This window comes from Symphalangus syndactylus, chromosome 24 (assembly GCF_028878055.3).
Source record: "Symphalangus syndactylus isolate Jambi chromosome 24, NHGRI_mSymSyn1-v2.1_pri, whole genome shotgun sequence".
In the NCBI taxonomy this organism is placed as follows: Eukaryota; Metazoa; Chordata; class Mammalia; order Primates; family Hylobatidae; genus Symphalangus; species Symphalangus syndactylus.
Window position 1 is genome coordinate 70,901,045 of NC_072446.2, and position 17,802 is coordinate 70,918,846.

The window sequence follows — 17,802 nt, forward strand, 5'->3', positions numbered from 1 at the left end:
CATTATTTAATTTATTTGCTTGAATACCAGTGAGGAATTTCCACTTAAGCTCTCGTTTTCCAGATGAGTGTTTAATTGAATTCCAGAATTCATTTTGAAATAGAACTTTGTGTAGAATATGAATTTCTTTGCAAGAAGAATCATTTGTACACTTGGGTTTGAGAGCAGTTTAATGTCAATATAACTTCTTTCCAGGCTTTCATTTCCTACTTTTTGATATGGGAATAATCTCATGGCGTGATTGTGAAAGTCTTAAAAGATAATGTTTGGGGGGAGGGGAAGGGATAGCAATAGGAGATATACCTAATATTAAATGATGAGTTAATGGGTGCAGCACACCTACATGGCACATGTATACATCTGTAACAAACCTCCACGTTGTGCACATGTACCCTAAAACATAAAGTGTAATAAAAAAAGATAATGTTTGCAAAGATACTCTGTGCACTCAAAGCGTGCTCTATGAACTTCATTGCCGTTCACATTTTGGGTTTATGAGGCTTCCATTTGCTGGCAATTGAAATGTGACTCTGAGTTAGATGCCGTGGTGTGGGAGATGATGTTTATTGGAGTTTAAAGCACAGATAGACAACTAGATTGTCCTGCCCACCCAGACTGTGCTTCTCACTCTCACCGTGCCCTTTCTTAACCTTTGGAAACACCTGTATTTATATATAAAATAGTTTCATATACTATTTTATACTATATACTTCATATAGTTGTATTATGAAAAGTTAATGCACAGAAAAAGACTTGTGCTAGGTATACGGTTTCTTCTCAATTAAATGGAAGCTATTGCCTGTATTTGTCAATGGAATTCATCATACTTTATCTCACATATTCAGTGCTTTACATCATTTTTGGCACATGGTATGTTTAGACTGTGCAAGGGTTAATTACGCCAAATTTATCTATCTACAGTTAATATAGCCCAAGGTACCTTGTTTAGCTGAGCCAAAGTTTGCATTTATTAAAAATGTAAATTTATCTTGAAGTGATGCCTGATCTCACAGAACTATGGGTTCCAATCTCTAAATCACTGTGATCAGTAGTAAAACTATGTACTCTGTGTCTGTCCTACTAGCTATATTGCCGGAATCTGGAGCATGACTTTTGGGTCTTTCTGTAATGCCTTACCTCTCATCAAAATTCACAAAATTCACAAGACCTGCTCTCTGGATTGTGAGACTTTTGCATCACAAAGAAAAAGGTACTGTCCTAATGGCATTCCAAAGCCATTTGAAATGAGTTGCTGTCGTTTCCAGGGAGTCATTTTTGTGTTGGTTATCATTACTTTACCATTACCTTTTAATTTGGAAATGTTAAAATCCATTGCCATGCTCCTTGGAATATAAAGATCATATAGGGTCATTGACATGAGTCTGAAAGTATCAGTCACTGGAGACCTTCTAGTGGGATAATGTTGTTAATATTGCTGGTATTCTATTCTTCACGTTTCCTCCAGTAAAATGTAAAGTGACCAAAATATAAGCGTCACGCAGGCAAAGATTCTTTTATTTGTTCAACGAACACTGCTTTCACATAGTAGTCAGTTAATATTCACTACTAGAATGCATGTTGAATGGCAGCTCTTTTATTTGCCATTAGCGTTGGCCCACTTGATAGCAGTTGGACAAAAAAATTGGACAAAATGTGTTGATCTTTTATGAAAAAATAGATATCTCTTTCTTTCTTTCATTGTTGCGTTTTCTCTGGGCAAGTTGATACACACTGTAGACCTGATGTTATTTTAGGGATACAGTTGAAGTTACTAGATACTTTAGAGTTTATTTAATTATAATATGAAGCTTTGAGTTTCTGTTTCATTATTAAATAATTTATTTTATGATAGTGTTGCTTAACTTAGTGTGCAAGGCCTACAAATAAACCTAATAAATATCTTACAAACTACCTTAAAATAAATCTAACATTTTTTACTGAAATATTTTTAAACATGTTGAAGTTGGAATGCCAGGTAATTGTATACATACACACACACACATTTTTTTTGGTTTCTTTGTTCCTATTATTGAAATTCCTATGCTAATAACCATATCAATTTATGAAACTCATTTTGAGAAAAAAGGCCTAAAATATAACTCATTTTTAAAATGATTTTCTCTTAATTTATAATGTCATACTTTAATAAAATAGGGTAGGGCAATTTTGTATAAATATTTATGCTAAGTTTTCTACATAAGTTACTGCATGTAGTCTAGTTTTTAATAGAAGGGTTTTCTTTTTCTTCAGTATCCACTTTAAAGTCAATGACATTTAGTGTTTTTTACTTTACAGTTCTAAGTTACTTATGCTTAAAAAGACATCTGACTTTTAAGTTACTGTCCAACTTGATTGTTATCTCTCTGTATCTTATCGATGTGTTCTTGAAAGTAGTTAGATTTTGAAAGACATTACTAAGAGGGCTTTTTCTCATCTTTGGAGAGTAACTTGGGGTAAACGGTTGTCTTTCGTCTTTGTCCTCCTCTCTACCCACAACTCCCCATCCCAGATCATTAGCTGAACTTGTGTGCTCAGGTTAATGTTCTGTTTCACCTTTCTTGTCAAATTGCTAGATACAACTCTCTTCAGTTATATACTGTACAAACAGAATCTCATCTTTTTAATCTCTCTCTTTTAAACAAATGTGTTCACGCTCAGATTTGTTGTCATTTAGAACAGGACTTCCTATTAGAAATATAATAATTTTCCTTCATGTTGTATCTTCAATACAAAAAAAAAAACAGAAAAACACGTATCAATGGTTTGCATGTGTCATGCTGATAGTTGGAGGGCAACTGATATTAGAAAAAGTGACACTATATTTCTGAACACAAACCTTGTTTCATCTTAGAATTTGGTGTTGAACCAATTGTGTACCTCATAGCAATAAACTTTAATGAGTTGTTAATATGTGATTAACTGCCTTGGCCAAACTCAAAATCTTATTCACACATACAATACACACAGAGAACTTATTTTTATTTGTTCAGTCACTCCTTTAGTCCTTCATTTATTTCACAAACATTCATTGACACTTACGTGGCAGCACTCTTATAAGAATAGAATATACCCTGTTAAATCAGACATGATACTTGCTTTTGTGGAGCTTATGCTTTAATGGAGAAACAGAAAGTCAAGCAAAAACTCAAACTATATAACTTTAAATTGGATATGTGCTAATGAAGGAAAATGTGGCAGTGTAAGAAAAAATAATAGGGAGTTAAAGGATAAATAGGAGTTTGGTGGATGAAATTTATGAAGGGCTGAAGATTTCAAACAAAAGAAACTGATGCAGGAGGGTGCAGCTTTGGAGTCAAGAATGAAGTTCTAGGAGATAGCAAGGAAATGGTGGGAGAGGAGGTCAAAGTAGGTAGGATTTTATATATTATCAATGGGAAAATATTGAACAACCCTAAGCAGAAAGGCAATGATAGGGGGTCAAAGTAGGTAGGATTTTATATATTATCAATGGGAAAATATTGAACAACCCTAAGCAGAAAGGCAATGATAGGAGGTCAAAGTAGGTAGGATTTTATATATTATCAATGGGAAAATATTGAACAACCCTAAGCAGAAAGACAATGATATATATTCATCTTCATTACAAATTCTTATATCTTTAGTAGACCTGTTTTCAGGCAAAACTTCATGAGAGAATAGTAACAAAGAGAAAAAAAGTGGTGTTCTCAGATTATCTCTAACTCACCTGATGACTTTAAGCTAAATGACCTCAACATTTTGTGAGGCTTTTCCTTCTTATAAAGTAAGGAGTTTAGATGAGGTGAGGTGTCCAATTTCATTTAGCTTCAATTTCCTGTAATTTGACGGCTGTCAAGTCATGCTTTGATTTGTTCTGTTTGTGAGCCAGAGTAACTTTAAGGCAGTATATTAACTAGGAGAACTATTTCTTTACTTTTAAACTTCAAAATTATGATGACATAAGTATTTTAAAGAGCATTTAGAAAGTAGACAAATGAAAAATTTTTAACATTTTGGAATGCTTCTTGTATTTCTTTTTGAAACCTAGGTTTTTGGTGGTAGTGTTGATATTTATTTTTGCCAAACTAACCATTCCATGTAATTTTGTAGCATTTTGGGTTGATGACCACCGTAAGTCTAGTATTCCCATATGTGTTAAAATTTATCTTTACAATTAATATATTTTCACTGAATTATTTAATTAAAAATTAAACTACGATTTCTAATACATGTTCAGTGAGATATTATTAGGCATTACCTGAAAGGGATTTCTGGAGAAAGAAAGAATTTCTGGTTAAAAAGAGTTGAGCAGGTTTTCCTAGAGCGATTCTCTTGGTCTCTAGGATGGTGCTACAGCATAAAATATCCTCCTAATTTACTTCACAAATTAGCCCTTAGATTTCATGAATTACTTATAATTTTTTTTGTAGACCACAGTTTCTTTGCTCTTCAGTATTACACTTGCTTATGTGAGTTTCTAAAACTAAGTTTAATTTTGGAAATTCTTAATTTTATATTTATATTTTGAATTGTGTTTAAAATTAAGTTTAGTAAAAAGCTAGGTTTTTATTTCTACCTACAAATTCAGTGTCCCATCAATAGAAAAAAAATTCTCAATAATATTTTAAAGTTACTTACTTTAGTCTTTGTCATTAAAGAATAAAATTTACCAGGCAGAAATGCCCCAGAAGCTACCTATGGAGGAAATATAAATATTATTATTACCTACTAATAGTAATATACAAAATAGTCAATTATGTGTATAGAAGTTAAATATATATAAAAGTTAAATATTTATAAATGATACAGGACTCACGTGTTTGTATTCTCTGACTGCTGTGCAGTCACAGTCTGATAAATTGATAAACAGAGTTTGCAGTAAAGAAGGAGTTTAATGATTGCAGGACAGCTGAGTGAGGAGATGCGAGCACCCTCAAATCTGTCTTTCCAGAGAGTACTTGGTTGGGGTGAAGGGATTGTAGAGGACCAGGGGCTGGATAAATGGGGTCACTGACTGGTTTGGGTTAGGGGGATTAAATCTTAAATCACCAGGATATAGAAACTTCACCCTTTAGTGAGTCAGCTTCTCCTGGAGCCCTTCGGAGGAGCTGATGTCAGTAGTTTCACTGGTATGTAGGATCTGAAAGAATACCTCAGAGAGAAAACAACATTTCACAATGCTCAAGTTGTTATCTATGAGTAGTTAAGTTAAGGGATGAATATTCTGATATATGTAAGTCATCAATTCTGATATATGTAAATCATCTATTCTGATATATGTAAATCATCAGTTCTGATATATGTAAATCATCAGTTCTGATATATGTAAATCATCTATTCTGATATATGTAAATCATCTATTCAGATATATGTAAATCATCACTACTCACTATGCTGCATGATCCTTGACAAATTTTCTGATTTCCTTGTATTATTAAGTAATAGCTGCATTCTTTTAGGATACTATTTCATGATCAGCACTCTTCCTTCAGGCTCTACATAAAAATTATATAAGACTACTAAATCAGTTTATGATCTAATTATGTCATTTCTTTATTTGTCTATTATTTGCCACTGTAACTCAATTGTTCAAAGATTCAATGTAGGAGTCATATAATTCAGCCTGATTAATATAAGTATTTGCTCTAAATGACATTGGAAATATATATATCCATTATAGCTCATTTTAGCACATATGTTAATATTTCTGTTGCAGGATTCACTCAGTTATATCCTCATTAAATGTTGGTACACTTCGAAGATATCAAATGATATCAAATCAGCAATACTGAGCAGCTAGCTACATTTATGAATTTCTTATTTGCTAGTTGAAGTTACTTATATTTGTTACAATCTGGGAAGCTCTTAAAAATATAATTATGCCTTTAAATATATCTCTGCAAAAAAAACTTTTGGAAAGAATTTCTTTGGTGTCTCTGAGAACTGTGAAGTCTTAAGTCTGAACGGAATTAAAGGCATTTGTATTCATCCATTCTTTTTTTTTTTTCCTGAGACGGAGTCTCGCTCTGTCGCCCAGGCTGGAGTGCAGTGGTGCAATCTCGGCTCACTGCAAGCTCCGCCTCCCGGGTTCACACCATTCTCCTGCCTCAGCCTCCCGAGTAGCTGGGACTACAGTTGTCCGCAACCACGCCTGGCTAATTTTTTTTTTGCATTTTTAGTAGAGACGGGGTTTCACCCTGTTAGCCAGGATGGTCTCGATCTCCTGACTTCGTGATCTGCCTGCCTCGGCCTCCCAAAGTGCTGGGATTACAGGCCTGAGCCACTGCACCTGGCAAGTGGTGTCTTTTCACTTAGTTTAAGTTTACTCAGTGATGAGGATATGAACATTTTTCTAATTGGCATTCACTTCCATAACTGTGAACTCTACCCAGTGACCAGTATCTGTGATGGTATTAAGTACCACCTGTTCAAGCTATTTATGTGTTGTAAATTAGTCCCTAATACCCCCTGTTTCCAAAGTCTTATGACATCTAAGATGAAATGATAATAGATAATTTCATTAATTTATAAAACTCTGACTGAAGATGGGAGAAAGATGTCTAAACTAATTCTTTAGATTATATTTATCAAGAACCAGACAGATTCTAATCATTCTACATGTACATTAAATATATTGAATTAGATTTCTCTTCTAACCTTTACAATAAATGCTATATGAGCTTGTGTGTTTATTTAGCTCCTGGAAAATATTAGCTCTAATCTCCCCTATTTCATGCTATTTATGTTTTAAACCTCGTTTCTGAATGTGCTTTGTTAATTTGAATTTTATTGGCCTAAACAAATTTTTTCTTATAATCAACATAAATTACATCGCCATAACTCATATGAAGTTTTCTTCCCTCCCTCAGAAAGTTGTGACCAAACAGGATTTTAATACATTGCAGTTTTTGTAGAACTCCTCTACCAACAATTTCATAGCTAGTTAACTGTTTAAATGCACACTTACTGTGCTAATGGTTGGAGAATAAGAGGTCAAGATGGTGGCTTTTACAAGGAACACATATTTCTGAGCTTATGGCCTGCAAAGCTAAGATAAATTTTAAGAGAGAGAAAAATATCCTAAGTATTTATATATTTAATTATGTTATATTTGAAGTCACATATTTAGGAAATGAAAGTAGGTGTTTTCAAACAATGTCAGTTTCTATCAGCATGCAGCAGGGGTATCCCTCTCCATGCACAGATGCACAGAAACGAGAGAAAAATTAAGTACTAAATTCTAGTGACTATTATAGGATGGTGCAAGTTTCAAGACATGTGAAAGAAAACACAAACTAAAATAATTAGTGAGGACTGTGATGTCCGATAAGGCAAGCAATGAATTCTCTCTTAGCCTCATCTTCTTCATTTGTAAAATTGTTAAATATTTTGCATGACTTCTTCATACTCAGACTTTAATTGTGGTTGGCTTAGAACTCTTTCTCTTTCAACATTGTCTTCATTTCTCCACCGTTTTACTAAATCTTAGTCGTGACTGTTGATATGTCCTCAAGTATCATATACGCACCACGTTCCTTGGAGGTGGTAGAGTGTAGTGAATAGTCAAACAGGTTCTGGGTTTAAATCCTGCATCCTCTGCTTTCTAGCTGTGTGATTTGGGTCAGGCTAGTTGCTATCTGAGCCTCATTTTCCTCATCTGATTGTTTTAAAGACAAAATAGTATATAAGACAAAAGAGTTAAACAATATGTGAAAATATTCCAGCCTCTGACACATCGAAATTCTCAAGAAATATTTACTGTTCTCAGAACAATATTCTATTCTATTCACAATAACAATTGTTACAATTTTTATGCCTGTTCTAAGTTAAAATCTCTACAAGTCCAAGGGTTAATCAAGAAACACTAAATGTCCCACAAATAATTATTTCTATTTAACATAATTTAATTTTAAAACAGTTTTAGGTTCACAGCAAAACTGAGCATTGAAGTGTAAAAGCTTTAAGATAATTTTTTGCCCTTTCAGTATTTAATTTATTTTATTTAGACCTGATTAATTATAAAATTATTTTTCCTTAGCCATGAGAATTCAATATTACGTTATAAAGATATTTCAACTGGAAAGCTTTTTTTTTTTTTTTTTTTTTTTTTTTTTTTTTTTTTTTTTTTTTGAGATGGAATCTGGCTCTGTCGCCCAGGCTGGAGTGCAGGGGCACGATCTCGGCTCACTGCAAGCTCCACCTCCCGGGTTCACCCTGTTCTCCTGCCTCAGCCTCCCTAGTAGCTGGGACTACAGGCGCCTGCCACCATGCCTGGCTAATTTTTTGTATTTTTAGTAGAGATGGTATTTCACCATGTTAGCCAGGATGGTCTCGATCTGCTGACCTCTTGATCCACCCACCTCGGGCTCCCAAAGTTAATTTTTGAATATATTTCAGATTTTGCTCTAGCATATTTAATGAGATATTAATGTCACTATACAATCTAAATTTTGGCATATCATTTTATGTCCCTCAGCGTGTAAAAATCCTTTGTCATTATAGCTTGTACTCTCTGTCTTTTAATAGTGAACTTAATGTATTTATACTAAATATGATTTTGACACATATGGATATATTTCTGCATCTTTAATAAAATTTCACTGTATTTTTACTTCTTTACTTTTTTCGTTTGTTTTCTGCTTTTCATTGACTTGATTGCATATTTTTGGGGGGTGTGTTGTTTGTATATTTCCTTTTCCATTTAATCTGTGTCGCTTTTCATTGCTCTTTAGTTATTAAATGTTGAACAAAGTGCATTAGCACTAATGAAGCACAAGGTTGCATTAGCAAAGTACAACTTGAATCAATCATCTCCTTCTACCTGAACAATTTAAGGGCTATAGAAAATTTTAGATATGATCATCTCTTCCAGTTTTTATATTATTGCAATTTGTAAATATAATTATGTATTGTTTTTTAAATTCCAAGCTAAATAGTCATTATCCTTAATGTTATTATTGCTGTTACTTTGGTTATTGATTATTTAGATACACCAACGTGTTTTCAAGTTTCTGTATAACTCAGTGCCACTTAGATCTCACTCTTTTCTTCTCATTGAAGCATATATTTTGGTGCTCTTTGGTATGTAAACTCAATCATTTATTTGAATATGTGTGTGTGTGTATGTGGCAGGGTCTCAGGCTGTCACCCAGGCTGCAGTGCTGTGGTGCAATCATGGTTCACTGCAGCCTTGACTTTCTGGGCTCAAGCAGGTCTCCCACCTCAGCCTCTTGGGTAACTGGGACTACAGGCATTTGCCACCATGCCCACACCAGGCTAATTGTTTGTATTTTTAGTAGAAATGAAGTTTCACTATCTTGTCCAGGCTGGTCTTGAACTCTTGAGCTCAAGCAGTCTGCTCTCCCGAGCCTCCCAAAGTGCTGAGATTACACGCATGAACAACCATGGCTGTCCTGAAAATTATCTTATTTTATATATCTTACTCTTAATAATTTAGAAAGGTTTAAAATAATAGATTGATGGATATTTTCTCTTAGCACTTTGAAGAGTTTAAAATCATAGGTTGATGGAAATTTTCTCTTAGCACTATTGTCTTTTATAATTTCAAGATGCTTTCATTTTAAATTATGAGTAGAAAACAGAAATTACCTAAAAGGGCACAATTACTAGACTGACAGTGTTATGGGTTGAATTGTGTACCTTCAGCAAATAATGAGGCGGTAATTCCAGTAGCTGTGAATGTGACCTTGTATGGAAATACAGCCTTTGCAGATGACCAAGTCAGGATGAAGTCATTAGGATGGGCCCAATCCAATATGACTCTGTAGTTACAAAAAGGAGAAATGTGGACACAGGGAAAGATAGGTATACAGAGAAGGCGATGTGAAGACACAGGAAGAATGCCATTGATAAGCCAAGCGATATGGTCTGTCTTAGCTCCTGTAACTCCCATGTGTTGTGGGAGGGATTTGGGGGAGGTAATTGAATCATGGTTGTAGTTTCCGTAACTCCCATGTGTTGTGGGAGGGATCTGGTGAGAGATCATTGAATCACGGGGTGGTTTTCCCCATACTGTTCTTGTGGTGGTGAATGAGTCTCACAAGATCTGTTGGTTTGATAAGGGGTCTCCTCTTTGCTTGGTTCTCATTCTCTCTTGCCTGCCGCCATGTGAAATGAGCCTTTCGTCTTCTGCCATGACTATGAGGCCTTCCCAGCACATGGAACTGTGAGTTCATTAAACCTCTTTTTCTGTATAAATTATCCAGTCTCTGGTATGTCTTCATGAGCAGCAGGAGAACAGACTAAAACACCAAGAAACACCCAAAGCTGCATGACATAAGGAGAGAGACTTCTCTGGAATAGCTTTTTCCTTGTGGCTCTCAGAAGGAGCCACCTTTTCAACACCATGATTTTAGACTTCTGCCTTCCAGAACTCTGAGACAGTACACTTATGGTTAAGCCACCCACTGTGCGCTGTTTTGTTAGGGCAGTCCCAGGAAACTACTACAGATACAAATCGTAAACAGAAACAAGAGCCAGGAGAAACCAGAACCTTCAACCCTCTATGCAGTACTCTGTCCTTTCTTTCTGGAGGTTTTCAGAAGGAATTTCAAGGATTCGGCAGGGGGTTGGTAGACCATGCTGGGCCCACTGTGTCCCATTCCTGCCAGATTCCTGCGGGAACTGCACGGTTTACTAGGTTACACTTTCTTTTCTCTTCATGGCTTCTCAGGATGCACACTTGACCCTATGCCCTCTCTTAATCCTGGCAACCCCCCATACTCTGCCTAAATAAATACCAGTGGACATAACTACCGACATGCCAAAGTCCTCAACATCTCATATTCCATGGAAGAGTACATAGACGGGCTTTTATACTGTCATAGATTATACCAGCCGGGTATCCAAGTGATGTCAACAGGGCCCCAGTGTTTTTTAGACATTTTAATAAAAATTTCTTTTTAAAAAATCAGATTTTGCTATAGAGTCAGGCTTATAATCCCTATGTTCTTTTCTTGACAGTATATTTTTCCAAAAGAATCCTCAGCCATCCACATAAAAACAGTTTCCATATATGCGAACTGGAAATTTTTATAACTGGTAGAAACAGACTAAAAACTGGACTTTCAAAAAATATAGTTGGCCTTTCCTGTGTACGAGCTCCGCATTCACAGATTCAACCAACTATGGATAGAAAATATAGTATTCCCAGATTGGGCAGCCCAAGGATGCAGAGGGCTCAGTTTTAATTTTCCCAGGTTATACAGGACCAATGTTGGAATTTTAGCATTTCTGGATTTTGGCATCCATCAGGGTTCTAGAACTAATCTCTCACGGAGAACGTGGAACCACTGTATATACCAATGGCAAATAAGCAGTGAAAATTTGCTTAACGCCACTAGTCATTAGGAAAATGCAATTAAAACTGCAATGAGATGCTCTATACAGCTACTAGGACGGCTATAATCAAATCACAGAAGACGGAGTACTGATGAGGGTATGTAGAAACATCAGTGGTATAGTTGCTTTGGATAACAATAGGGAAGTTTCTTTTAAATTTAAATATACATTTATCATATGACTCAACTGTCAATTCCTGGATGTTTACCCAAGAGAAATAAAAGCATGTTCATACAGAGACCCATTTGCTAATGTTTATAGCAACTTTATTTGCATGGCCTTAAACTAGAAATAATCCAGAGGCCCATGTATTAGTAAAGGTATAATCAAATGGAACACTAGTTTGCGATAAAAAAATACAATATAGACATATGTAACAGCATGAATAAATCTCCAACGCATTAAGTAAACTCAATAAAAAACAATCAAAGCTACATAGTATATGATTCAATTTTTGTGACATTATTTAATAGCCAAAACTGTAGCCACCCAAATCTGAGTGGGGTAGACAGGGGCTAGGTGTCAGGTTGGGGGCGAGGACTGATTACAAAGGGGCACCAGGTAACATAGTACTTTAGGTTGCTGTAACAGAATATCATAGACTGGGTAGTTTATAAACAACCAAAATTTATTTTTCACAGTTTTCGTGACCAGAAGTTCAAATTCACGTTACTGACAGATTCAGTGCCTGGTAATGACTCACTTCCTGATTCAGAGGTGGCTGTCATTCTTTTGTCTCCTCACATTGTAGAAGGACGGGATATCTCCAGGGTCTCTTATAAAAAGCACTAACTCCTTTGATTAAGTCTCTGTTCTTATGATCTAATCACCTTCCAAAGCCTCCAACTCGCAATACCATTATATTGGGTATTAGATTTCAGCATAAAATTTCAGAAGAATATAAAAATTGAATCTATAGAACAAGGGAATTTTTAGGATGAAACGTCTCCATTGAAGTGGTTGTTACACTACTGTAAACATTTGTCAAAATTCATCAAAATGAACACTTAGAAAATGCTGTTATATATCATTATCGTTTGGCTGTGTCCCTCCAAAAGGCATGTGTTGGAACATAATCCAATGAACCACTGTTGGGAGGTGGGGCCCAATGGGAGGTGTTTAGGTCATGAAGGCTGAAGCCTTGTGAACAGATTCATGCTGATTTAAAATAACTTAAAGCTGGGAGTTCAATCTCTTGCTGTCTCACCTTCCACCATGAGATGACACAGAAAGAAGGTCCTCACCAGACACTTGCCTTTGCATCTTGGATTTTCCAGTTTCCAGAACCATGAAGAATCTCTACAAATTGCCCAGTCTCTTATATTCCATTATAGCAGCACAGACTGAATGTAACTATACATGTATTGCATTTGAATGAATATTAGTAAGAAATTAAACATTCACCACAATAAAGGGATCTTTGAATGAGCACTGGGTCCCTCTGAGCAAGGCCATGGACAGATGTTATGTAAGAGAAAGGACTGGATCAGAACTTTGAGAGCAGAAAGCATCAAATATTCTACAGCTTGAGCCTTCTGTAATGGTAGCAGTAGGAACTGAAGATTCCTATGTTTTTGTTATCTTAGATGGTGAATTGGACTCCACTAATGGAGGGGCTTAAGATATCAGCAGCCATTTATTTTGTATAAACAGTTGTGCAAAATGAATGTGCCAATAAACCATAACAAAATAAATTGGGAGAGCTTCAAATCTAATCCACCTTTTAGGAAGTCTATGATGGATAGACTTGACCTACAGAATCTATGCACACTTTTGATAAGCCAATAATTTCCTCTCTATATAGATACCCCTAATTCAGGCTTCAGGGGCTAAAAAGTGTTCCCAGAGTTGCAACAAAATCATCAATACTTGAACAATATAACACACACTACAAGATTCCTTACTTTGAATGTTGAATATGTGTAGATATAGATACTAACAGAAGAAATTAAAGTTTGGCAGCTTTTGAAAGTGTAGTCATTCAAATATGTAAGGCACTGTTTGATGACACAACTAAAAATAAAGTTTTCATATTTCTTTTTTCAGTATTTTACATAATCTAGGGAGATATAAACTTCTGGCTAACAAAAAAATAAATGTTTGCTTAGGAAACAAGACTCCCAGACTTAAAAATCGTTACAAAAATACATATGTGACCAGCTATGTTTGGTTTCTCCGTTGTCTTTTGTTTGCATTCTAATTTTTCCAGCTTGAAGTATCTTGTCCTTACTCATTTTTAGACATCCAATACAGAGGTAATATTTATTTATTCAGTATTTGTCACTTTGAGAGTACTATGTTTTCTCAGATGTGAATCATCAAGTTGTTCTTGAATATTATACATTTCATTTTCAGGGTAGGATAAACTTTGTACCGATTATATTTGAATTTGTTACTTGAAGTGGAAATTGTATGTGATAGCAGAAAGGCTGAGTGCTTTGAAATGAGTAATACTGGATAGTGAAATATTGGTTAAAATTCTGGATCTTCCAGTGATAGCTGCCATCAAGGACACATTTCTTATCATTTTTAGCCTTAAGTCACTCACTTTGAACATGGAAATAATAAACACATTTTACAAAGTTATACTGGTGTGATGAGATCAGCATTCAGTAAAGGGAAGCTGATACGACTGTCAGTCAACGGATTCATCTAGCTATTTACCTACCGTTCTTTTGTTTTCCTCTCTGCAGCCAAAAGATTTAAGTTCAAATTCTGGATTGACAGTTTATTACATCTGTGACTTTTAGCAAATTATGTACTTTGCAGTCTAAAATTTCACATTTATAATGTATGATATTATTATTAAAGAGTCTATAAGAGTCCAGTTTAGTGCCTGAAATATAGTAGGTGCTCATTTAATGACAGCTACTATTTCAACTTTTAGACATCACTATTACTACAAAACTGGCTTTGATATTTTACCTTTCTAAAATTTATTTTTTTGCTTCCTAAAATGCAGACTGTCCTACATCCAAACTATATTGGAAATTAAATATTTTAACGGAAAATAAAAATCACACACAGGTCAAGTAAGTTATAGTGGTTTTGAACAAAAGGCATACAATTTCTTTTTAAAAAAATATAAAAAGTACTAAAGCTATGTTCAACACGAATATACTTATATGTGTATTATATACATGCTGGAAATATCAGTTTTTAAGGGACTACATAGCAGCTACATGTTTTGATAATTGACATTATTCAGCAAATTATTCTAATACAGGAAGTATGTCAAATGATGAGTTCAGTATAACATTTTTATCTGCATTGCTTTGTTACTTTTGTGCATTACTATTAAATGCATTGTTATATGTTGCTGTAAGTTGTATTATTGCATATTAAAATCATTCTTAGATAAAATAAAAATCAACAAGGTCATTTGCACAGCTCGAGAAAATGTTTTTATCATACAGAGATTACGCATTTTTCTTTTAGCACTTTTTTTGCATGAAATCAATTGTTTCAGGGTTTTTTTTTAAAAAAAAAACACATCTTCCAGGTAAAGTAAATATTTTCACTTTTAGCTACACATGGATATCCTCCATTATTTATGTTGTCATATACTTATCTTAGTAAAAGTTTGCCTAAAAATAACTGCTTATCCAAAGTGTACTTATGTTAAGTGTAGATATATTTTGAGTAAATAAAAAGCAGGTATTGTTTTCAGAGATAATCTTAAAAATGCTTTATCATGAATCTGGAGGTTAAATAGCTGGAAATGAAATCCAGAAGTAAATGATACCACTTGTAAACATACCTCTGACATTAGGAGTATACAGGAAATTATGACAAGTATCTGTTATCATAGATAAGTAAGGGTATCCCATGGGTAACTAAAAATGAGCATATTTAATGGGAGCCAAGTTTCGTATTTTTAAAAGACATGGAGAAATTTATTTTATAAGAAAAATCTGTTTAAAATGGAAAATCTTTGTAAAAAAACTACTCTTTTTAAAATCCTTTGCTAATGGCCTTCTTGAACTTTATCTTAATGTATATAAGAATTCTTCAAAAGTCACATTATATAATTAATTAAGGATACTAGAGAAAATTAGATACTGCAATGTGTCAACAATGTTTAGAACTGATGTTAAATAAGTCTGGGTGCAGTGCCTCACTCCTGTAATCCCAGCACTTTCGTAGGCGGGTCACCTGAGGTCAGGAGTTCAAGACCAGCTTGGCCAACATGGTGATACCCCAACTCTACTAAAAATATGCAAATTACCTGGGTGTGGTGGTGGATACCTCTAGTTACAACTACTCTGGGAGGCTGAGGCAGGAGAATTGCTTGAACCTGGGAGGTGGAGGTTACAGTGAGCCGAGATCACGCCACTGCACTCCAGCCTGAGAGACAGAGCAAGACTGTTAAAAAAAAAAAAGAAAAAATATCGCTGCTAAATACGTTTCTGGCTATTACTAATTTCTATTTGTGATGGTCTAGTTTGTGCTTTTCTTTTTAATAAAGACTTGTTTTTTAAAAGAAAGCACAGTGATCTGGATGATGTCTTATGGTAAAGCCTTGGGGTAAACTCCAAAGGGTAAGTATTAGCAGTGTCGATGCCACCTCATTACGGTAACCACAATACCACATTTAAAGTGAAAAAAAAAATCAGACTTTTCTGAAGTGTCTTGCAAATTCAAATCCTTTCTATGATGGCAAATAAAACAGGAATTTGGAGCACCAAACTTGCCCCTTCCTCTGCAATAAAGTAAACAAAAGTTTCAAACATGTTTTAGAATGAATTCCTAATTTTATACATCAAATGACCACCCTCTCATCACATTGAATACCTATGGTAAGAAATTAGAATTCTCTCTCTCGTCCTTCCTTGTTAGTGTAGGGTAGAAGGGATTTTTTTTTCTCATCCATCACTAGGTTCATGGCTGAAGCACCTATAACAAAAGGCAGTTTAACAACAGAAAAGCATACATATTTATTTAATGTAAATTTTATGTGACATGTGGACCTTCAGAAATGAAGACCCAAAGAAATGGCGAAATCTATGTATATTTATGCTTAGGTTGGATGGGGAGTAGACAGTCATGAGGAAGCATGATTGAACAGAAGGAGTATGATCTAATGGTAATAAGCTGGGGGAACTTAGCAAGGCCTGTTTGTTCATATTATTTTCTGTGTCCCAGTGTGACATTCCTTGTCTCCAGATATGAGGCACATGAGGCTCTTATCACATACTTCAGAGGAAGATCAGATTCTTTTTTTATTTTTTTTTTTGAGACAGAGTCTCGCTCTGTCGCCCAGGCTGGAGGGCAGTGGCGTGATCTCCGCTCACTGCAAGCTCCACCTCCCGGGTTCACACCGTTTTCCTACCTCAGCCTCCCGAGTAGCTGGGACTACAGGTGCCACCACCACACCCGGATAATTTTTTGTATTTTTAGTAGAGACGAGGTTTCACCGTGTTAGCCAGGATGGTCTCAATCTCCTGACCTCGTGATCCACCCACCTCGGCGTCCCAAAGTGCTGGGATTACAGGAGTGAGCCACCGCACCCAGCTGAAGATCAGATTCTTTTACAGCTTGCTTCAGAGAAGAAGGATTGGAGAAGGTCAGAGACCTTTCTCCTTTGTGATTTTCTCAAATGTGAAGGTGCCATCTTCTGGGGTAGCACGTTCTGAACCCAATGCTCTGGGGTAGCGTGTTTCTATTTGTAGAATATCAAGAGAATGGTGTTGCATCTTTCAGAAAACCCAGTCTAGAAAATCTTAGGAATGAAATATACAACCTAATTTTATACATTTTTCTAATTTCTATTTATGGTTAATATTTGAAGAAACATTCCCTCATGCATATAGAGTTTTAATTTAATGTAAGTGGATAATATACATAATAATGCTGGTTGCAAAGATTTTGTGTTCCAGAAGAGTTCAATAATATTTTCCTTAAAGGTTGGCGTGGAAGAAGAAAATTTATTTCCAACATTTTAATCTTTGACTCTGCATTAGCCATTTTCAAGTAGATAAATTAATTTTTTTCACTTGAGTTATTTACTGAAAATTGGTGAACTTAATTGCTGAAAAGCTTTAGCTTTTGCTGTTTTTTTTTCGCTAATCATTGATTCAGTGATTACTATTTCTTTTCTATTTTCTTTATATGTACTGTAATTTCTCAATGGCATTCAAGAAACCCAGGAAAGCACATTGAAAGTGGAATTATTTGAGCTGGACATATACTTGTGCATTAAAAAATTCTCCAAATATGTCTTTAAAACTTAATTAAAAATGTCAACTTAGAAACTTAATGTGCCTGGGGCTTAGTCCAGAGGACAGTGGTATCAGCTGAAACAGGAAGATAATGGAAGGGGATTTGAACTTTATGATAAGGACTCCTGGTCAGTTTAAGAAAGACAATGGCAGGATCAGAATATACGTTACTGCCTGCTGTGTATATGCAGCAATAGTGGTTATACCTGGTTCTTTGTCTCCAAATCAGAGCACAGGCCCA